Genomic DNA, 20,819 nt, shown 5'->3' on the forward strand with positions numbered 1-20,819 from the left:
CACATAGAAATTGTTGCAAAAGGAACTCCCTAAATAAGACACCAGAGTTGTGTAATGCTCAGGTTGCCTCAGGAATGACTTTTTGTAGCAAGCCTGGGCACTGAAGAAAGTATATTTATTTCTGGGTTAAGATTTACAGCCTCTTTGGCAAGGAAAAAATTCTGTATGTTAAATTCTATCCTCCAAAACAAAAAAAGAAAAACATCTATTCTTCTTAAACAAGACAGATAAAAAAGCCTGAGGTTTTTAGTTCAACTACCCCGGCACGTACAATTCAACAGTTATCCCATCACATCACCTTACAGTATCCTGAATGGATTTAAGTTTTCATCTCTATTAGTCTACCTGGAATATATTCCCAGTTCCAATCACTCATTTTATAAAGCTGAGCTCATGCATATTTTGCCTTTTGTGGTGGTGATTATAGATTTACTTCACCTGAATCATTCAATACCTTGTATATACTGTATCTCAAAGATCTCTTTCAATCTTACAAAGCTATAAAGTGCCAGCTCATCCACTTTTTTCTAATATCTCAATACTCCCATGTCAGTGTTTGGCCTTGTGGCCTCTCCTCACATTGCATCTATCATCTATGAGCTGTAAAGTTTTGGTGACCAAAATTCATGGAGTTCACAGTATAAGATCTTTATTAGTCACATCTACATCGAAACACACAGTGAAATACATCTTTTGCGTAGTGATTTTGGGGGGGCAGCCCGCAAGTGTCGCCACACTTCCAGCGCCAACATAGCATGCCCATAACTTCCTAACCTGTACGTCTTTGGAATGTGGGAGGAAACCGGAGCACCCGGAGGAAACCCACGCAGACACGGGGAGATAATTGGGTAATCCACAATTCCATCATAACAGCTCTGACTTACACCTGATTGATCAAAGATTCTAGAAGTGGGTTTAACCAAAGTTTGTAAAATTACAGTATCAACAATGAAGACTGATAATACTTTGAAACACAAAGGTGGCAAGGTTGTACAATATTTTGTATGAAGGATTAATGGAGCATGGAAAGATTTAGGTGGAGCTGATTGCAACAGTTATTTGAAACAATTGAAGATATGAAGCAATGAAGAGAAAGAAGGCAATAACATGAGTATTCAATTACTCTAGCAGAAACTGCAGACTTGATGCATCAAACTGGTCACTCAGTGTTTTATTTATTTTGTCAATCTGTTTGTTTCATAACGGAGTCTGTAGTTTTCCAAATGTGCCTGAATATTTTCTGGAAAGAAAATTTTGCTGATGTTTAAGTGGTGAAAAATCACTTGTCGCAAGCCAGGAAGTTGTCCATGTCCTGCTGTGGGCCATTTCATAGTTGGAGGAATTGTGAATAAAGGCGAGTTATGACTGAAAAAAGTCACAGTCTTTAATGTAATGTTTATTATGCACCTCACAACCATCAGATTAAATCCGTATTTTTAAATAACATCAATCTCCAGAAACTCTTTAGATAACAAATGTTTGAAATATTATTCAAAATTTCTACTTCAGACCATTAGATCCTTCTTTTAACCTGTTCCACAGTGTCCATCTTTAAATTTTAAATTATATTGTGTTTTCTTCCAGTACTTTTGCATTACAACTCAAATTCCTTTCATCACCACTCTTCCAGCTCCCAGCATAACGGCAGCTCTGCAATTTCACTTCAGAATAAAATCTCCCAGGTTATTGTGTGTATTAGGAGCAAGGTTGAGATCAAGATAACTATTTTGGGAATGAACAAAAGGACAGACGCATTTTGAGGAAGATGCTCTTTATCTGTTTCACTGGAGTGAGTGGATACATTAGTCACACATTCAATGGTGAGAGTAGTACAAGCTGCAATAGTATGAGCAGCAGTCACTCGGGATGGAAGCAATTTGATTTTAGAAACCTGAGCATTCTATCTTTCTCCAGCTGGCGATTGTTCAGATAGGGAACAAACATTTAAAGGAGAGAGGTTAGCACATGCCCTTGCAGAGAAAAAGAAAAGTTGCAGAAATTCTGTCAAGCAGTCGGAAACTAAGCCTGGGGACATTTGGTTGCTTGCCAATGCATCACGCGGTAATGTGTGAATGAGAAAACTGCCTAATACACTGCCATAAAAGTGTTTGTAAATATTTTCTCATTTGTCACAGGAGAAATATGCTGTGGAAATATTTCAATTGTACATCATGTAAATCATAAGATATAGGAGCAGAATTAGCCCATTCAGTCCATCGAATCTGGCAAAGTCCTTTACATAATAAGCTTTTATAATATTATTCCTTCAGGATTTCTACCTTCCCTGAAAAACTAGTTTGCTAGGAGTATTTCCATTAAGGTAGGAACCTTCTAAATCTTAATTTTTTTAGGAGCATCACCAGTTCTTCTTTGCTCTCTTCTCCCATTGCTTCCAGGTTATCAATTGCTCCTGCTCACATTCTTACTGTGTTAAAATCAAGACACATCCTGCAAATTCTTTTTTTGTTTTCCCAGATCCTCAAAATTAAAGAAAACCCTCACATTTCTCAGTGCTTCCACCCTCCCACGGGGGAAGAATTTGCAAGTTTAGATTTCTCTAAATACTACAGTGCTAATTTAGTTTGCTTTTTGGTTTAGAAAGTATCTGACATAATGATAAGAGGAATCATAAGAAGGAAAACACTGTTACAAAAGGAAAGAAAATGATTTCAGCCATTTGATATCTGCTTATAGTGACCTTATGATAACAGCAGGATATTTCTATCCAAGATATTGATTTGTCAGAATGAGTTTGCTCAATTTTGGATCCTTTTTCTTTAAGTTGTCATTGGTAACAATGATTCCTGCTCAATCGATGATGCTGATGTACGAATTTATTCACGAAAAGAATTCATGGAATAACATCATAGCCAAAAATGTAAATGAGAAATGATTTTGGGATAATTACAGCCCACAGTTTTTGATTTATATATACCAATCTTACAAACATTTCATACCTTAGCTGTATGGAACCACGTTACGTGATTTTTTGTGGCAGCAACACACGGTTATTTTTCATACCCAGGTTTGCCCTTTCTTTGAAAGTCTTCACCTCTAAGTGAGCATTTAAATATTCATAAATCCAAAGGCCTCAAGAATTTACAGAATAAGTCCAGATAAAGTTCCAAGTTTAGGATTTTCATCCAAAGGTACAAAATTCAACACTGCTCATTCCTGCCTATAGGGAAACTGGTCTTTGAAGATGCCTTTGGCCAGCAGCCATGTTTGTTCTGAAGAATCACTTTTGTCTTTCAAAGGAAAGGACGTTTATTAAATTGTAACAGTGTAGTTAATTCCCGTCCTGGATTTTCATATCCTGTTAGCAGTATATGCATCTACAGAATTTTTAAGGCATCATTACCTAAATGTTCTTGAGAAACCACGTGTGTTATTGATGCCTGTTGCAGTGGCAATACTAATAACCATGTCATACATGCGCCCAGTGCAGTAATTTCAATACTGCACGAGTGCATTAATGAAAGGGCTTTGGACACTTTGGTATTTGCAAATGTGCAGCCCACAGATGCAGGGTTTGGTAAGCTCAAGGCTAATGACTACAGTCAAGAGTCATGGCACGAGTCAAGTCAGCTAGTAGGGTGTGGAGGTGGAGGTACAATTGTCTGATAAACAGATGGTTGCTGGAAAAGAGGATATCTATAAGGCTAAACTGGGTGGGGATATCAGGGGTCCAAGAATCCAGGGTCGTGTACCTCATGGGAAATTGAAGGGTCAGGTGGGGCCTGTCACCTTGATGGATGGGAAGCAAGATTGGGGTAAGTTCAAAGGAGATGTACGGAGCAATTATTTAAAACAAAACACACAGAAGGTGGTGGGTGCCTGAAATGCGCTGCCAGGGGTGGTGGTGGAGGCAAATACAATAGAGGCATTTAAGAGATAGGCACATGAATGTGCAGGGAATGGAGGGATATGGACATTATGTAGGCAGAAAGGATTAGTTTTAGTTAGGCATTTAACTACTAGTTTAATTGGTTCGGGACAACTTAGTGGGCCGAAGGGCCTGTTCCTGTGCTGTACTGTTCTATGTTTTATTTCTAAGATTGAGGATTGGGAGAGATTGAGGCTAACTTGTGGTAGGGTTGCCCAAAGCATCAAAAATATCTATGGAACATATCTCAGTGGAGTCACAATGCAACACTGCTGTATTTAAACATAGTTCCAGGAGTGCCCAATGATGGGCACCCCCAAGATGAGTTGTCCTGGTTTCACACTCCCACCACTGCTCCATGGAACGATTGCACACGACCTTGTGTATAACTCACACAGAAATCATGTCAAGTGCACTGCAGGATGCGCCAAATTTCCAGAGTGATGCAAAACAATCCACATGTGGTTGTTAATGTATTTCACTCTTGCTGGATTCAAATTTTCAGTTGTGTGACACTGAAAATAAAAAAAAAAACTGGTCAGAGGTCACTACCTTATCTGGATTTAGAAGAGTGCAGACCAGCACAGGAACAGGCCTTTCGGAGAAGTAACATCCTTTTCAGCTTTGTTTGTCTTTATTCCACCTCCTTAAAAGAATACGTATATGGTATTCAAAAGCAAACTTTGTGTAGCATGAGTTTTATGGCTCAAAATGACCCAATGTTTGTCCAATTCCAGAAGAAAGCAAAGACCTCATCTTGCTGCCATATTATCATTGGCTTTTTAAGGCTCTGCCTTACCACAAGGTTAATAACTTTCATAACAGGCCAATAGCACTTCTGATTAGGAAATGGCTCAGCTGGCAAAAGGCTACATGTATAGCAATTGAAAACCAGGCCTGGTCTTTGTGGCTTTTTGGTAAGCCGTGCACAATGTGGCCATACCTTAACATTCTGCAAATGTGTAAAGAACCTTGCTAGCCAAAGTCACTCTGGAAGTCACCCTGGAAGTCACCCAGTAACAAAAATGAAGGACAAAATGAAGTTACATGGGGTGCTATGCGCTTGGTGAATAACCTTGAGCTGGCGTTAATACATTTTGGTACATGCATTGACTGTGAGGATCTGGTTCCACACCTTTTCTATTATAATTCGAGATGGAATCCTCTCTTTCAATTCTACTCAAATTGTACAGGGTAGAGAATTACTTGCAAATATTTATTAGGGGACAGATGTACTGTGAAGACTGGTTCGAGTTGCTTTTTTGGAGTATGATTTAATCTTGGAAGTTCATTCGCATTCTGAAATAGTGAAAGCAAAAAAATGTTGAATGAGATGACACATGCGAGGTAAACATTAAAAAGACAGAATTTGCCCCTATTGTGGAATGGGCTCAATTATAAAATTTGTAAATCCTAATTATGTTCATCAATACAGTTATATGTCACATAATTTCCCCTTGGGCAACCCCATTCAATAACTAATTCGTGTAAAATGCAACAAATTATTCTATTCCATTGGTAGAGTGAAAACTCAGTTACCAAGACTTTCTCTTGTACACAAAGTTTAGTGAATCATAACAGCAGATTCCTACATCAAGAGTGAAGTTTGCTGATCCTTAAACATTGCCAGCTGAGAAAATCCATCATAAATGAGGCACTTTAAAAACTTTATATACTTCAATTTACTCAAAATTCCATGAAGTTCTGTGAAGTTTCTTGGAGCTACACAAATGCTGACATTTCACAATGTTGGAATGTAGTCTTAAGTTAGACTTATGGGCAGCAATTTTTGCAGAGCCTATTTGTATTTTAAAGCAGGTTTCCTACAACAGTTACAACACAATAACATGGGTGACTGATGAAGCTTCCAACGTCATTGTTGCATATTTAGTTGCTTGGAAATCAATTCCTTCTATTTTGCCTTCTTGGGCATTAATTATTTTACTTGAAAAATGTTTCAATAATCTGCCCACATGGCAATTTTAGCACAAACACAAATCATTTTTCAAATTATGTATAGGTGCAACATCTATCAAAATACTGATACTGCTGAGCTGTCAAATCTCCAGAGAAGCATCAATATCTTGCCAGATCTGTATTTATTGATTTTTTATTCAGAAGTGTGATTGATTTCACCAAACAAAAATGAGAAATTTTGCCCTGATGTATTGGCATTAAAATAACAAGCTGCTTCAACAAAACTTGCATCCCTTCTCTCGGATATCATCATAGAAAAGAAGCATATTGTCCTCCCATTTGTATACAAGATTACAGCTTAAGGTGTGACATTAGCTCACAGTAATTATCAGAGTGCTGGACAGTATGCAGTTTGCTGTCTTTATCACATATTAACTTAAATATCATAATGAAAGGACTGAACAGTTCTTATTATTGCCAGCATTACTGATAATAAATGAAATCATTGTATTTTACAATATTTATGGTTTACACCTTCATTGCATTAATAACTGCATTGCACCAACAGCTGGAGACTGCTTTGATCTATGAAGCTTTGGTGTGGTATTGATCAAAACGCAATCCAAACATTCAAGTAAGTAGCTAAGTTTAAAATGTCTGATTTAAAAACAAATTAAATTTAAAAAAAGGCCAGAGACCATTAAGAATATGAAATGAAGGCAGATCAGTACGTGCACCAGCCAACTAATCCACTGTGGCAAGGCCATTTCTTGTAAACACTGCACAACTTGTGAGGATTTGGTTGGTGTCTGTGACAGGCCTACCTTCATATGACTGCTTGAGGAGGTGTCAGACACACTGGTGGCAAGTCCCAGGAAAAGAACAGGAAAGAGAGGAAACCCATATTTTGGCGACAGTCAGATTTCAAAGTAATATAACTCTCGACCCAGGACTAAAAACTAAAAATACAAATCAGAAAAAAACTATCCAGAAAGAAGAGCATGCAAAAAAAATCAAGCGCGTGTAAAGGGCAGGATATTTCTCCTCATTTTGTTTGAACGGTAAAATGGGAAGTAGAATTTACTTGACTGGTTACTTTGCATGCTTGCTTGCATTTTGCGAATTAAATCATCTGTATCTGGACTTGTCTCACCAAGTATTTCTCATTCTGCCTTGAAATAATTGGAGAGGCACAAGTCAGGGCTCATGCCACTGATGCAGTATCCAGTTCCAGTCACAAAGAAGCCAGAATAGAAGTGAGAAATAGGAGCATAAATAGAAGGCCACTTGGCCCTTCAATTAAGTCCTTAGGAAGGTCTTTGATGATTTCTACCTCAACTCCATCCTCCCACACTAACCCTATATCCTTTGATTCCCTCAGTTACCAGAAATCTAATTGATATCTGTCCTAAATACACTAAATGTCTATACATTCACAGCTTTCTGGGGTAGAGTATTAAATAGAATTGTTGAAATAAACCTCTCATCTCAGTCCTAAATGGCTGATTCTGAGATTTTCCCCAGCCAGAAAAAAAATCCTCCAACATCCCCACGTGGGCGTCACGTTTTAGAAACTACGCAAAAGCTTTGAATAGAGTGCAAAATAGATTTAACAAAATGATTCCAGGGATGAGGAGCTTCAATTGTATGGAGAAGTTGGAATTGTTCTTGTTGAATTGGAAGACGTTGAAAGGGAATCTGAAAAAGGTAATCAAGATTGTGTTCAGTGTAGGAGGAGAGAAACAGTTTACTTCTGAGGTCACAGAGAACACAAAATGAAGGTGATAGGTAAAGTAACTCAAAATGACAAGGATTATTATTAAACACCTGTTTGACATGGTCTGGACTCCAGGAACAGGGATTGTAGTTGAGGCAAGTTCATTTGTAGCTTTCAAAAGGGAGCTGAACAAGTATCTGAAAGTTAAGACTTCACTGGGCAATTAGGAAAGGGAGTGGGAAGAGTTGGATACAGCCGGTACAAATATGATGGGATGAACAGCTTCCTTCCATGCTGCAACCATTCTGTGATACGAATAAGGCACATGGCAGGGTTGGCAGGAGTGAAAAGCATAGATGTAAAGAATTTCTGAGGCCATGGTGGAGAAATAAAGAAAGAACCAAAGGAATATGGTGATGAAGCAAGACAAGAGTGATACTATTCACTAGGATTTTAGTAAACATCTTAGAAAAATAGAAGAATAAATTAAACAAAATGGGCAAAAGCAGCCAATTGGAACTAAACCCATACTGGAGGCATTCTGTGCAGCTCGTATGCAGGGCCTGCAGTGGATCTAAAAGGGATAAAACAGCGAGAAAAAGGGAAGGGGTGGAGTTCTAGGGAAGATGCAAATATTGGAAAATCATGTAAACTATCTCTTGTTTTTCTTTGGTCTTTGCCATCCCTTCTGTTCTTTAATTGTTCGTGCCCCCCCCCCCCCCCAAAGTATCACAGACATTCTCTTTTGCTCTCTACCCCCCTCCCCTACATCTTAATCCTCGAGTTTCCCTCTATTTTTTTCCCCTATTCTGACGCAAGGTCATTGAGTTGAAACATTAACCTCGTTTCCTGGAGAAATTACTCAGTGACTAGCTAACGGGAGGTTAAACTGCAGTGGTTCTCAATGTGGCTGCTTAGAGCTGCGGTCAATTATTTGTGTTTCTCTCTCACTGGACTCCGTTGTGCAATTATTCCATCCAATATTCGATTTAATACGAAAATGCTTCACAATTTGCACATACCCTATTAAGGGGGAAGTGGTGTCTTCAGCTTGGAAAGTTAAACACTCTGTAAAAGTATGTGTAAACCTTGTGATTTACAACTCAGCTAGATTTGGCCACTCAGAAAATTATCACACATTAAGCAATTAAAAATCCCAACTATATAATCTCTGGGTAATCCACTGGATTTTAAAATCTTGCTGAATGGAAATTTTGCTCGTGTTCAAGAAAATAAACTCTCTACGTATCTATTCAGCGGGTAAGATCTTATCTATTTCCATGGGTAACACACATTAAGCAGCCAGCAGTCCTGCACTGAGGTACAGGAGACCCAATTCGCTGCTCACACTGCCTCTACTGTATGCCGACTCGGTACGTTGTACTCACCGCTCAGAAGCACCACATCCCCATCCTTATCCTGGCTGAAGATAGAGATAACACCAGGCAATATTACACTATGTATTCCCCCATTTAATTTGGCATTGCGAACAATCTATTATAACTCAGCAAGACCAGCGCCAAGCCGCAATCCAAAACCCGGACCACACACAATTAACAGGATGCTCCATCGACAGCGCCTCTGTATCGGCAGACTGGGATCTTCAAACGGAATAAGGCACATTTTTAAAGATAACTAAAGGTGAAAGAGTTCGGCAATTTAGTATTTCCTTACCGTACTGCCCCTTATTCTGGAAGACTTTGGGGGTCGAACTTGAGTACTTCAACCACATTTCTTTGGAAGGTTTCTCAGTCTCTGTAATTTATGACTGCTTGAAAGCCAATCGCTCTGGCGCTATCTCTTTAGCAAAATATTTCATTTCGAGGACATGAAGCTGCACTCTGTCGATTGGGTCTCCTTTTTCAGACGGGGCCATCACATCAGACTGTGGAAGTGGTTCTTCTGTACTGGAAATAATGGCGGCGCCTTCCTTTGAAACCGACCCTTACTCGTATTGGAACTTGATGTAACTTTAGTTTTTTTTTGTGCGGTTCTACTGAACCTACGTTCCAATATCAAACATTTCAGTTGTCGCCAAACATATGAACTGTTGATAAACTAATGTACAGTTGTATTTTAAGAAGAATTATATCAATTGTTTCTAATCTTCCCCTTCTTAGAGGGAATGGGTGTGTGCAGTTTCTTTAACCATCTTTCAGTAGTTAACGTTGAGATTCAAAGCAAGTTTGAAACTTTATTTCTTATTTTGTAATAACTCTCATCAATTAACTTTTTTGCCTACTATATAACAGTTCCTCACTATGAAAAGGTTGCCATTTTGCTTCTACATTATGTTTGTTTTGGTCTGACCTTCTTTCCAGTAATTATTCTATTCATTTATTTGTTGTTCAGGTTATAGATATCGCTAGCAAAGCTGACAGTTATGGCCCTTTCCCTAAACTTCCTTTTCAGTATGTGGTATAAATCTTTCAGGTGAAGGTGCTCCCACAGTACTATCAACAGGATTTATACCCAATAATGATGAAGGAATGGTGATGTGTTTCTAAGTGAGCCTGGTGTATAACCTGGAGGGGCACCATCACCTACAAGTTCCCCATGCACCTGAGACCCTTGCCCTCCAGTCCGCATTAAGGGGTTAGCAGTGGAAAGAGTGAGCATCTTCAAGTTCCTGGGTGTCAACCACTCGGAGGATCTCTCCTGGGCCCAACACATTGATGCAATCACGAAGAAGGCACACCAGCAGCTCTACTTCACTGGGAGGAGATTTGGTATGTCACCAAAGACTCTTGCAAATTTCCACAGATGTACGGTGGAGAGTATTGCTGACTGGTTGCATTACAAACTGGTATGGAGGCTCCAATGCACAGGATTGCAAGAGGCTGCAGAGGGTTGCAGACTCAGCCAGTTCCATCACGGGCACAACCCTCAAGGATATCTTCAGGAGGTGGTGCCTCAAGACGGTGGCATCCATCACTAAGGACCCTCACCTCCCAGGACATGCCCTGTTCTCATTGCAACCATAGGGGAGAAGGTACAGGAGTCTGAAGACTCACACTGAATGATTCAGGAACAGCTTCTTGCCTTCTGCCATCAGATTTTTGAATGGTCCATGAACACCATCTCATTATTCCTTTTTTTTGCACCTTTTTTTTGTAATTTATAGTAATTTTTATGTCTTTGCACTACTGCTGCCACAAAACAACAAATTTCATGTCATATACGTCAGTGATAATAAACTTGATTCTGATTCTCAGTGATAGAGGTTGCAGGCTTGGGAGCTGCTGTTGGAGGAGTCTAGATGCATACCTGTGGTAATTTTGTTGGTGGTTACACATTCCTTTCACCAATGGAATGAACCTTTAGGCTGGTGGATCTGTTGCCAATCCAGTAGGCTGTTTTGGCTGAGATGGTGTCATGCATTCATCCAGACTAATGGAACGTATTCCATCACACTTCTTTTAGATGATGGAAAGGCTTTGATCTGTCATAAGATGACTCATTTACCTGCTTTTACAACCACAGTCCTTATATGGCTGATCCGGCTGAGTTTCCGGTCAATGATGGTCCCCCAGGATGTTGATAGTAGGGGACTCAGTGATGGAAATACCATTGAATATCAAAGTCAGGTGGTTAAACTCTGTCCTATCTGGCATTTTTGTTGGATGAATGCTACTTGCCACAGATCAACCTGTGGCTGAAAGTTGTCTCTGTCTTGCAGCATGCAGAGAAGACCAAGATCTTCTGAGGAAATATGAATGGAATTTAATGTTGTGCAATCATCAGTGAGTGTCTCTCTTTTGAGACAATTAAGTCTCAATTAAATGTCTTGACAACTTTAATCATTCAATTTATTTTAGCAAACAGGATTTTATCTTGAAATCTGAACTAGTGTAACATAATTTGTTAAAAGAGTAATTATTAATCTTGCAGCAAAATAACCCCTTAAGTAAAACTATGGCCATAGCTCTATTTAAGGAAACTGCCTTTTGACATGAATATGAAGACTACAAAGTTGTAAGATTCATTATAATTCTCAATGCTTGCAGTTGCAAAAATGAGACTCTTTCTCGCTCATCTGCAACTTCAGGGAAGCTCTCCGGAAAGGAATTTTGTGGTCAGTGGCTAAGTGACGTCACTCAGCAGGAGACAACACGTGAAGAACGATGGGGAGGGGAGATCTGGCGCTGGGAGGGTCGAATTGGGCTGTGGGAATGGTGAGGAGTTGGGACAAAGCGGAGCAAGTAACTCGCCAATGTATTAATGATGACACAAGAAATTCTGCAGATGCTGGAATCTGGAGCAATACATTAAAAAATGTGCTGGAGGAACTCAGCAGGTCAGGCAGCATTAATGATACCCAGTAATGAAACAGACATCAGATTTCTCCCATAACTAACGACACTATAACTCGCTTATCGTTAAATACAAATTTGGCCTTAACTACTATTTCTCTGTTTAACCTCCCACATCTTAATTGTAGCTAATGGTAATCTTATAACCCACTAATTGACATCCTGAAATTACACCCCGAATCCTCTGCACTTGCACATTCCAGCCAGGCCATTTTTAGTAGTTCTCCCAATCACCATAGACTCCAGATTTAATTTGAATTAACCTCTGAGGGTTAATACGTTAAACTGCGACACTGACTCAGAGCCTTGTAGTCTTTGAGTTTACAGATCGGTTCAGCAGCATTGACCGATACCAGTCTCACTTGTGACCATTCTCAATGCGAGAATCTGGTGTTTGGAACACATAATAGGGCAGATCATTCTGAATTCCTGAGTAGCACACTGTTCTGCGGACTGTGAGAATTTTCATACAATGACAGAAATTGGAACACAGAAAGTAGATCTTTCAGGTGCACCCATTTCCCCTTTTATTCCTCCTCCTGAAACGTCCACCCAATTTCCCTCTGAACAGTGGAGCTTGCTGCTAACACAGTCCCCGCAAATTGCAAGGTGGAAGCGCCGGCGCTCGGGGGCGCTGCCCGTTTTACTGGGTCTGTCCACAGGGGCTCGGACCTTTCTCCACCGAGAGGGAAATAAACAGCGAGTTTCACTGTTCAGCAACTCGCTGCTGCGAAGGGAAATCTGCATGGACTCTTGATGCGTTTGAATTTATATTGTTGCAAAATCTGCAACAGATGCATAAAACGTTATTAAAGTCAAATAAAGTGCCAGAATATTTCACCTGTCTCGCCACCTTCCCCAAATCGCAAGAGCAAACCTAACGGAGAAATGAAAGGTATGGACTGTACAGATATTTTGTTGTACTTGTGTCTGGGAAGTGCGAATGTTGGATCACAAGGGCGGTCGCGGTTTGTCTACAGGTTTCCCCCGAGGATACCTTCCCCATATTCCATACTGGATGTGTTCACTTTTGGTATCCGCTGAGTCCTTGATGATTTCCCCGGGCTTCTCGGAGAGTTCTCCAGTCCGTCCCGGAGACCTCTCCAGTAGAGGAAGGATGAATACCAAAATCGTCACCTTACGACTTCTTGTTCGCTTTTACTTCTATTTGAACGTGTCTCGCCCAACTGGCAAAACTGAAATGTCACTGCTTGAAACGTGGGTCTCTTTTATCACTCTTGCTGCAGTAATTGACGAGTGGGAACAGGCATTTTGGTTTGGAGAATTTAAGCAGGAGTAGGCCATTCAGCCCCTCGAGTCTGGTCCTCAATTCAATAAGATCTTGGATAGCTTTTTAACCTCAAGGCCCCTTACCTGAATTAACACCATATCAGTTGATTCCCTTAAGACCCTAACCATTTCTGTCTTTAATACACTGAGCATTTGAACTTTCACAGTCACCTTGAGTAGTGAATCAAAAAGGTTTAGGACTCCCTGGCTACAGACATTTCTTCCCATCTGTTCTGAATGGACAATCTCTCCTTGGACCATGACCTCTAGCCAGCAGAAACATCGTCCACATTTATACTGACATGCCCCGTAAGAAAGGAATAAGGGGCCAACATCTATTTAAAACTTTGCCCTGTACGTTGGCGCTGACATCCCCTCTTTTATCCACCTACCCCTCTCCGCAATCTTAAACCATGCTATTACATAAATGTAGCTGGACTGGGGAACAATTTGTGTTAATCTTCTGTTAATGGGAGAGTATTAATTGCTTGACTTTGGAAGGAGAGGGCATTAACAAAAGTATTACTCTTTCTTAAATTGGTGTAAGAATGCCATAGTGTTTCACTCTTAAAGACAATACAGCCAAGTCATAAGTAAAATCTCAACAAAATATAAATGTTTTGCCCATGTAAACCTTGCACTTCAGTCCACATGGTGCCTACTGATCTAGGTCAGCATTACCTCCACCAGCAGACATGCATGTTCCCTCTCTAGGGACACCCTACTAACTTTGTGAAGTGAAAGGTTGTATAGTGGTAGTTTTGCTTCCTGAAATGATTTTGAATTTACTACTGACTGACTATTTATTAAATTAGAAAACATTACAATAAATTTGCAATTTTAGTAAATCAATTTTAGTACAGTTTATAGAGTTTACGATTTATACCTATTTAGAGATTCAGCATGTCTATTTATTAATAGGAATGCCATTTTCAAGGAAGCATCAGGCTACTTGTATTCCTTTCTCTAGAGCAAACTCAATAGGACAAATTGTAATGTGAAATAAAATATGTTGCCATAAATGAGATGTAAAATGTAATCTGAATTGATATGGAACTTTCATATTTGATAGTGAAGAAATTTCAGATGAATAATTAGCATACAGAACCTGTAAAAGACACAGCATGATTTTCAATCATTGAAACATTTTTCAGCAGCAAAATTCATCCAGGTGGTTTTGTTTAATATGCAATGCTATTCCTTACAGCATAAAATTGATTTACTTTACATTTATGTTAGAAAACAGGGGCTCTGTCTATTCTTATAGAGAAAATCTAAAAGGGAGTTTTGTTTATATGAGCCTCTTGTGTTCTCATTGTCTGGCAAAAAATCCCAACAAGAATTTGAAATAACGTTGTATCCTTATTCAAGCAAGAAAGTGTTTCATCCATGCTTGGTTTCTTTTCCTTGGGTAGTTCCTCATTAATGAGGGTCACTAACTTCCATTTTGGTATTGTGGGTTCTGAGGTTTCTGATGAAATCAATCTGGGAACTGCAGACTTCCATTGATGGGGCAGGAGGCGCCCAGTTGGTTGGACAGGTGGGTAGTTGTGGGACCTTCCAGCAGCACTTGATGTCTTTCTCGGTGTGTGTCCCCGGGAACAGCCTGTAGATCATAGAGTCCTCTGTCATGCAGCTGCTGGGGATGAACCGGGACACGGAGCCTTGCATCCGTCTCCACATCCTCTTAGCAAATCCACAGTCTGCAAAGAGCTTCTGCTGCTGCATATGTCAGGGTTCTTTGTACTCCCAATGCTTGTACTTGATGCTATCCCAATTGCTACTTCTCCACCTTAAGTGGCCATTGACCAGGGATTGCTAGGAATCAGTGGAGACGCTGCATCTTTTCAAAGAGATGTTGACCACATCCTTGAATCTTCTGTCTAACTGATAATCTCTTCCCATGTCAAAGTTCAAAATAATGTCTGTTTTGGGATTTTAGTGTCAGTTATTCAGGTGATGTGGCCTACCCTATGGAGCTGACTAAATCTAATTGGGACCTATCTGTTGAGGGTGTTGGCCTGGGAGAGGACACTGATGTTGATTCACTTATCCTTCCACTGAATCTGGAGCATTTTGCAGAGACATCTTGCCATGAGGTGCCTGCTGTAAGTGTCACAAGCATATAGCAAGGCAAGGATCATTGCTGCCTGATAGATCATGAGTTTTATGTTGGGTCTTAAGTTGTGATCATAAAATAACCTTTCCCTCAGTCTACCAAAGTCTGTGATGGTGCATTCAAAGTGATGATGAAATTCACAATTGATGTCTGCCGTCACTGAGAGGTGGCTCCAGAGAAATGTGTAGTGTTCCAGGGGTTTGACGTGAACCTCTGTTGGAGGGTATTGTTGAACTTCAGGGCAGGTTGGTAGAGAACCTTTTGTCTTGCAGATGTTGAGTGTAAGGTCCATCCTTTTGTATGTTTCAGTGAACAAGGCAATAATGGCTTGGATCTTGGTGACCAAGCATATAAAAACATAAGCACCATCAATGTACTGCAGCTTGACTAATGTGGTGATCTTGGTTCTGGAGTGCAATCACATTATATTGCACAGTTTCCCATTAATTTTGATGATTAGCTTTATTCATTGCTCTGAATATTTTATTTGGCAGCATTTTGTTTGACGAGACATTGAGCATATTGCACACATAGTGAACAAGCTTTAATGTAATTATGATACCTTTATATAAAAAAATAGTATTAGGACTTGGGTTATTTTGAGACATTATATACTAAATCTACATTCTGCTTTCAGTCCTTGACTACAACAGAGCAGTCCAGTTCACGTACAGAAGAGAATAAGGACAAATGAAAATGCTTATGAATAATTGAAAGTACATTAGAAGGATTAACCACGAGTTGTTGTTAATTATGTAGCAGGAGTTTATGTAGTACAAATATTTTAAAAATATTGTTTCCTTTTTATATTTTGGAATCATAAATTCAGTTACTATGGAGCAATTGGAGAAGTCGGTAAAATCCCATGTTTTTGTCGCTGATTAACCATGACTTTTACTGGATTTCCTCAAACAAAACAAGTGTTTTAAAAGTCAGACTGAAGCACACATCTAGTTTTGATAAGTATCTAGATAAGCTTCTGGCAGTATGCTTTTGTATAATGACCTCTGGGTAGACTTGTGTTTTATTTTGCCCATAATTGTTTCTTATTTATATAAAATGTTTTGCTTCAGGACATATGGATGTGTTGAGAGTGAATCCTCTGTAATTATAATCTTGTACAAAAGATTGTGATCGTAGTATTGAACTGTAGTTGATATTATTTCATTATTCTCTCCTGTTAGTTTTTTATTTTTAACTCTGACAAAGACCTTGAGTTTTATTTCTTGATTTTAGATAATGGTTTAGTCTCGGCAGAAACACGTCAAACAGCAATGAGTTGCAGCCATAATGAGAATATGCTGAAATATCCATTATCCTTTTAATATTGTCCAATGAACCTTCTGACTAAACAAATTCCTGCCCATAAAGTTTGTCATGAACACAAGACTGAAAAATGAGTTTCTTTCAATGTCATTAGATTGCTTGGGGTAGGATTCAATAATTTGCTAACGTATTGGCATCTGTGATCATGTGATCCAGGATTAATCAATTGACGAATAGTTAGTTAGATTCTTCTTCAATGGCCACAGTTAACTATTGCTGCTCCTGTGATATTCCCAAGGCACTGATCACACTCTTCTTATGGGCAACAACTCGCAACAGTACCATTATCCTCACTCGCTGACCTTTGCATCCTAGGTGCTGTTTAGGGGTTAACCTTGTTAACTACTCCTCATCCTGCTTGCTGAGCCCACTACCATTCTCTTAGACTCTGCAAGTGGATCAATCATGGTGAGTCTATGAAACTTCCTGGAACATTCATTTGTTCACGAGTAAGATCCTTGACATCATGAACTAATCATGAATAATTATATTAACATCTTGACTTCAAGAGAAACTTAACTCATAGGTTGTAATGCATTGCCACATGTGAATTCTCCCTACCTTGATAGTGCAGAGTTAGGAAGGAAAATGTTGAGAATATATGATGTATTGGTGATGCGTAGGTTAGTTAGTATAGTAAAGAAAGAAAAGAGAATTAACAGTCACCAAGGTAGTTGACCAAAATCCTTTCAGGGTAATGAGTCTACCATCCTTGTCTGTTTGGACCATATTTAGGTCAAATCTTTCAGGTTAAATCCTTTAGGTTGAATCCAAACTACCCTTGAAAGATATTTCAGTTGAAACTTGAAGTACCATCTATCCTTTGTGGAAGTTAGGGCACTTGTAAAATGGAGCTGCTGTAGAAGTGCTTGTGGGTACTAAGAAAACATCATTTAAGAATGATGAACATTAAGTATGGGAAGGCTGGGATAGGTTTCGTTGAAACAAAAGGCTACAACTTGCAAGCTTTGGGTGTACAAAAGAAGGCTCACCAACATCTTCACAAACTGCTAGGGTCAGGTAATAAATCCCAGACTTCCCAGTGAGGCCCGCATATTTACAATGGATTTACAATCTCACTTTCCTTCTGTGCTTTATCCTAAGCATCACTGCTCATCATAGGTCTCCAGCCTACTTGCAATGCAACTCCTACACCATCTCAATTTTCCCCAGCTCACTTGAGTAATCTAGCCCAATCCCAATTCACTGTTATATTTTCTCAGTAATCATAAGCACTTCTACAGCAGGTCCATTTTATCGGTGCTCCTACTTAAGAAGGTATTTCCACAATGCTGGAAATCAATGCTGGAATTCCAGGATTTAATGGTGATATATTTCTAAGTTGCAGCAGTGTGCAATTTGGAGAAAAACATCTAGGTGATGGCTGAAAGGCGGTTTGTTAATTGCAGATTTCATGTGCTAAAATACAGGAAATGTCCTCAAAAACATCCACTTGTCAAAACAGCTCGTGGTTAAACTACTTATAGATGCTCAATGGACGAGGGATTTGCAAGCACAATGTATATGTGTGATAACGTTAAAATGTGTTGTCCCTATATGTAGCTGTGAGTGCATACAGGAAAGCGAGCACAGAGCATCAATATATCTGGCATTCTCCCTGTCAGCTGCTTTCTTTCGAACAAATCAACAGCAGCATCCCCATGGATAACTAATGAACCTGGCAGTAAAAAATTATTGAAGCAGCGTATACAAGCAGTTGTCCTGGCTTGCATAAACCTTGAAAAGGATACATTCTCAAAATTACTGAATATAATGAACCTGATTTTAAAAGATTGTCAACATTAGGTGGGAAAACCTACCATGATTGCAGAATCCTTGTATTGTTATTTGTATAAAGATAAATTTCTCGTACTAAATCTGTCTTTGACATTGATTGTCATTTATTTCCAGGAACAATGCAGTAAAATAGCAAAGTATGCAACAGATTTATTGATAGGAATTCAGATTATGGAAATTAATCTGAAATAATTGCAAATACAGTTTATTCACGTGAATATCCCTTCATTCCCAGGGAATTGATAGGTCAGTGGTGATTCAAAGGGAGTCCTGTTTCTTTCATCGGCCTCATTTTAATGGGGAGTGCCATTCTGAGTACAGAGAATGTCAGTATCTCAGCCAACTAAACCACTCCTGCATTTTTGCATAAAAACCATGGTAGAATTTGATTCCATTTAATTGCTGTTTTTGTTTCAATCAAGACTGACCAGCTGACTGTACCATTTAAGATGCATTTTTCAGCAGATTTTACAGGGTGCATTCTTTGCATTCCTAGCTCACAACAGTTAAATAGATTGCTGGAAGTGCATGGTTACAACAGAAACTTTCCATTGCTTTTAATTCTCATAACTATGACTACAGTGTGCTGCGTGTTACAAAACAAAGGCAGCAGGAATCTTTAGAATAAGTTGATCATAATTATGCCTACTGGGACCAGCATGCAGGTAAAGCAATATCACAAACTTACTCATGTTTCTTTTGGTGCAAGAATAGCAATAAAGGAATAGGCTTCTCAGTTGTTTAAAAGGTGATCTGTTTTATACTGTTTAGATATTGCCTCAAACCATTCTGCTTTCATTTGAATGTTGTAGCCAAAATCTTCCTTTTTTCTTTCTATAAAACATTAACTGTCAAAAGAAAGCTTGCATGAATTTCAGTTTAACGTAACAATAAACAATCCTGCAGATCACGGAAAGGAACATTTAGAAACTGAGGACTGAGTTCCAAGTTAGTGGTAGTCACGGCAAATTTCTGGGTTTTGTGGTGCTTGCCTGTGTCAGACTTTGTGATAATGGGCTTAACTTTTGAAAGAGAATAGACAGTTTATTCCAAGAATGCACACAATTAGAAACAAAACAATTGATAAACTGAAACAGGAAAATGGGAAAGTAATGATGGTTAATATATAAACACTTAAAAGGTTTATCAAGAAAATAACTTCAAGCTGTTTTTCATTATGTTGTAGTGGTAATGTTCCCAACTTGGTTTTGCAGAAAAATACCATTGCACATAGTTTTACTTTAATCTGTTCATTTATTTGATTTACTTAGATTTCCATGTTTGTTTTTGCTTGCTTCTAAGTAACAACATCTCAACCTAAATTAGTCTATCTATTGCCTTGTATATTTAATTGGTTTTGAGTTAGTGACAACTATATTTTTGTAGCTAGGGGTGACCCAAAACTTATTTATAGAGGCGAATTTTAAGTAACATTTTAAGATGAGGAGGGGAGATTTATGAATTTTAGAACAAGGGAACTTGCTGTCAATATCCCAATGTTCAAAGAAGGGGAGGGGTCAAAGGGGGTGAAGTCAAAGAATAGAGAACTTGAGGAGAGCAGTAGAAATTACAGATAAACTGGGATGTAGAAGAACAGAGGGTCTGAAAGTTTAAGTTCATAAACTATTAAAAGCAACACCTCAAAAAGCAAAGTTATAAAGGAAAGCTAATTGACCACTGCTATACACCCTTGACTACTGCTATACAACCATCAAAGATGCCTTCCGAGCCACCCCTCGTCCTCACTTTGGGAAATCAGACGACCAGGCTGTGTTCCTTCTCCCTGCATACTAACAGAACTGAAACGAGAGGATCCGGTACGGAGGGTCGTGCAGTGCTGGTCTGAGGAAGCAGATGAGCTCCTACGTGACTGCTTTGAGACAGTGGACTGGTCCATGTTCAAAGACTCAGCTGCCAGCCTTGATGAGTATGTCACCACCATCACGGACTTTATCAGCAAGTGTGTGGAGGACTGTGTACCAAAGAAGACAATATGGGTGTTCCTAAACAGGAAACCATGGATGAACCAGGAGATCTACTTCCTACTGAAGGAGAGGATTGCTGCACACAAATCTGGTGATCCTGATCTGTACAAGAAATCGAGGTAGGACCTTCGGAAAGCTAGCAGGGATGCCAAGAGGCAATACCGACTTAAAATAGAGTCCCAGACCAGCCGTCAGTTATGGCAGGGCTTACATGCCATAACAGGCTACAAGACGAAGCCGGGCTGCATAGCTAACAACAGCGCATCCTTTCCTGATGAACTTAACGTATTCTATGTGCGTTTTGAACAAAAGGGAAGTGGATTGTCACCATCCACCCTGACAGCCACCAACGCAGCTGAACCTGTGATCACAGTGGAGAACGCAAGATCAGTCTTCCGGAGAGTGAACACGAGGAAAGCACCTGGCCCAGATGGTGTCCCAGGCTGCGTGCTCAGATCTTGTGCTGATC

The 20,819-nt window shown here is 39.4% G+C and overlaps 2 protein-coding genes across 2 annotated transcripts in view; one reads left to right on the forward strand and one right to left on the reverse strand.

The window, feature by feature from the left end:
- The window catches only part of LOC127572014 (lysosomal amino acid transporter 1 homolog), a 49,245-nt gene extending 39,471 nt beyond the window's left edge, over positions 1 to 9,774 (reverse strand). Inside the window, exon 1 of the mRNA XM_052018814.1 lies at positions 8,909 to 9,774. The gene's annotated coding sequence lies outside the window, so the exon portion shown is untranslated. The remainder of the gene's footprint in view (positions 1 to 8,908) is intronic.
- A 2,814-nt stretch (positions 9,775 to 12,588) lies between these two features.
- Positions 12,589 to 20,819, forward strand: part of veph1 (ventricular zone expressed PH domain-containing 1) — a 165,074-nt gene continuing 156,843 nt past the window's right edge. Inside the window, exon 1 of the mRNA XM_052018809.1 lies at positions 12,589 to 12,728. The gene's annotated coding sequence lies outside the window, so the exon portion shown is untranslated. The remainder of the gene's footprint in view (positions 12,729 to 20,819) is intronic.

This window comes from Pristis pectinata, chromosome 6 (assembly GCF_009764475.1).
Source record: "Pristis pectinata isolate sPriPec2 chromosome 6, sPriPec2.1.pri, whole genome shotgun sequence".
NCBI classification, from domain to species: Eukaryota; Metazoa; Chordata; class Chondrichthyes; order Rhinopristiformes; family Pristidae; genus Pristis; species Pristis pectinata.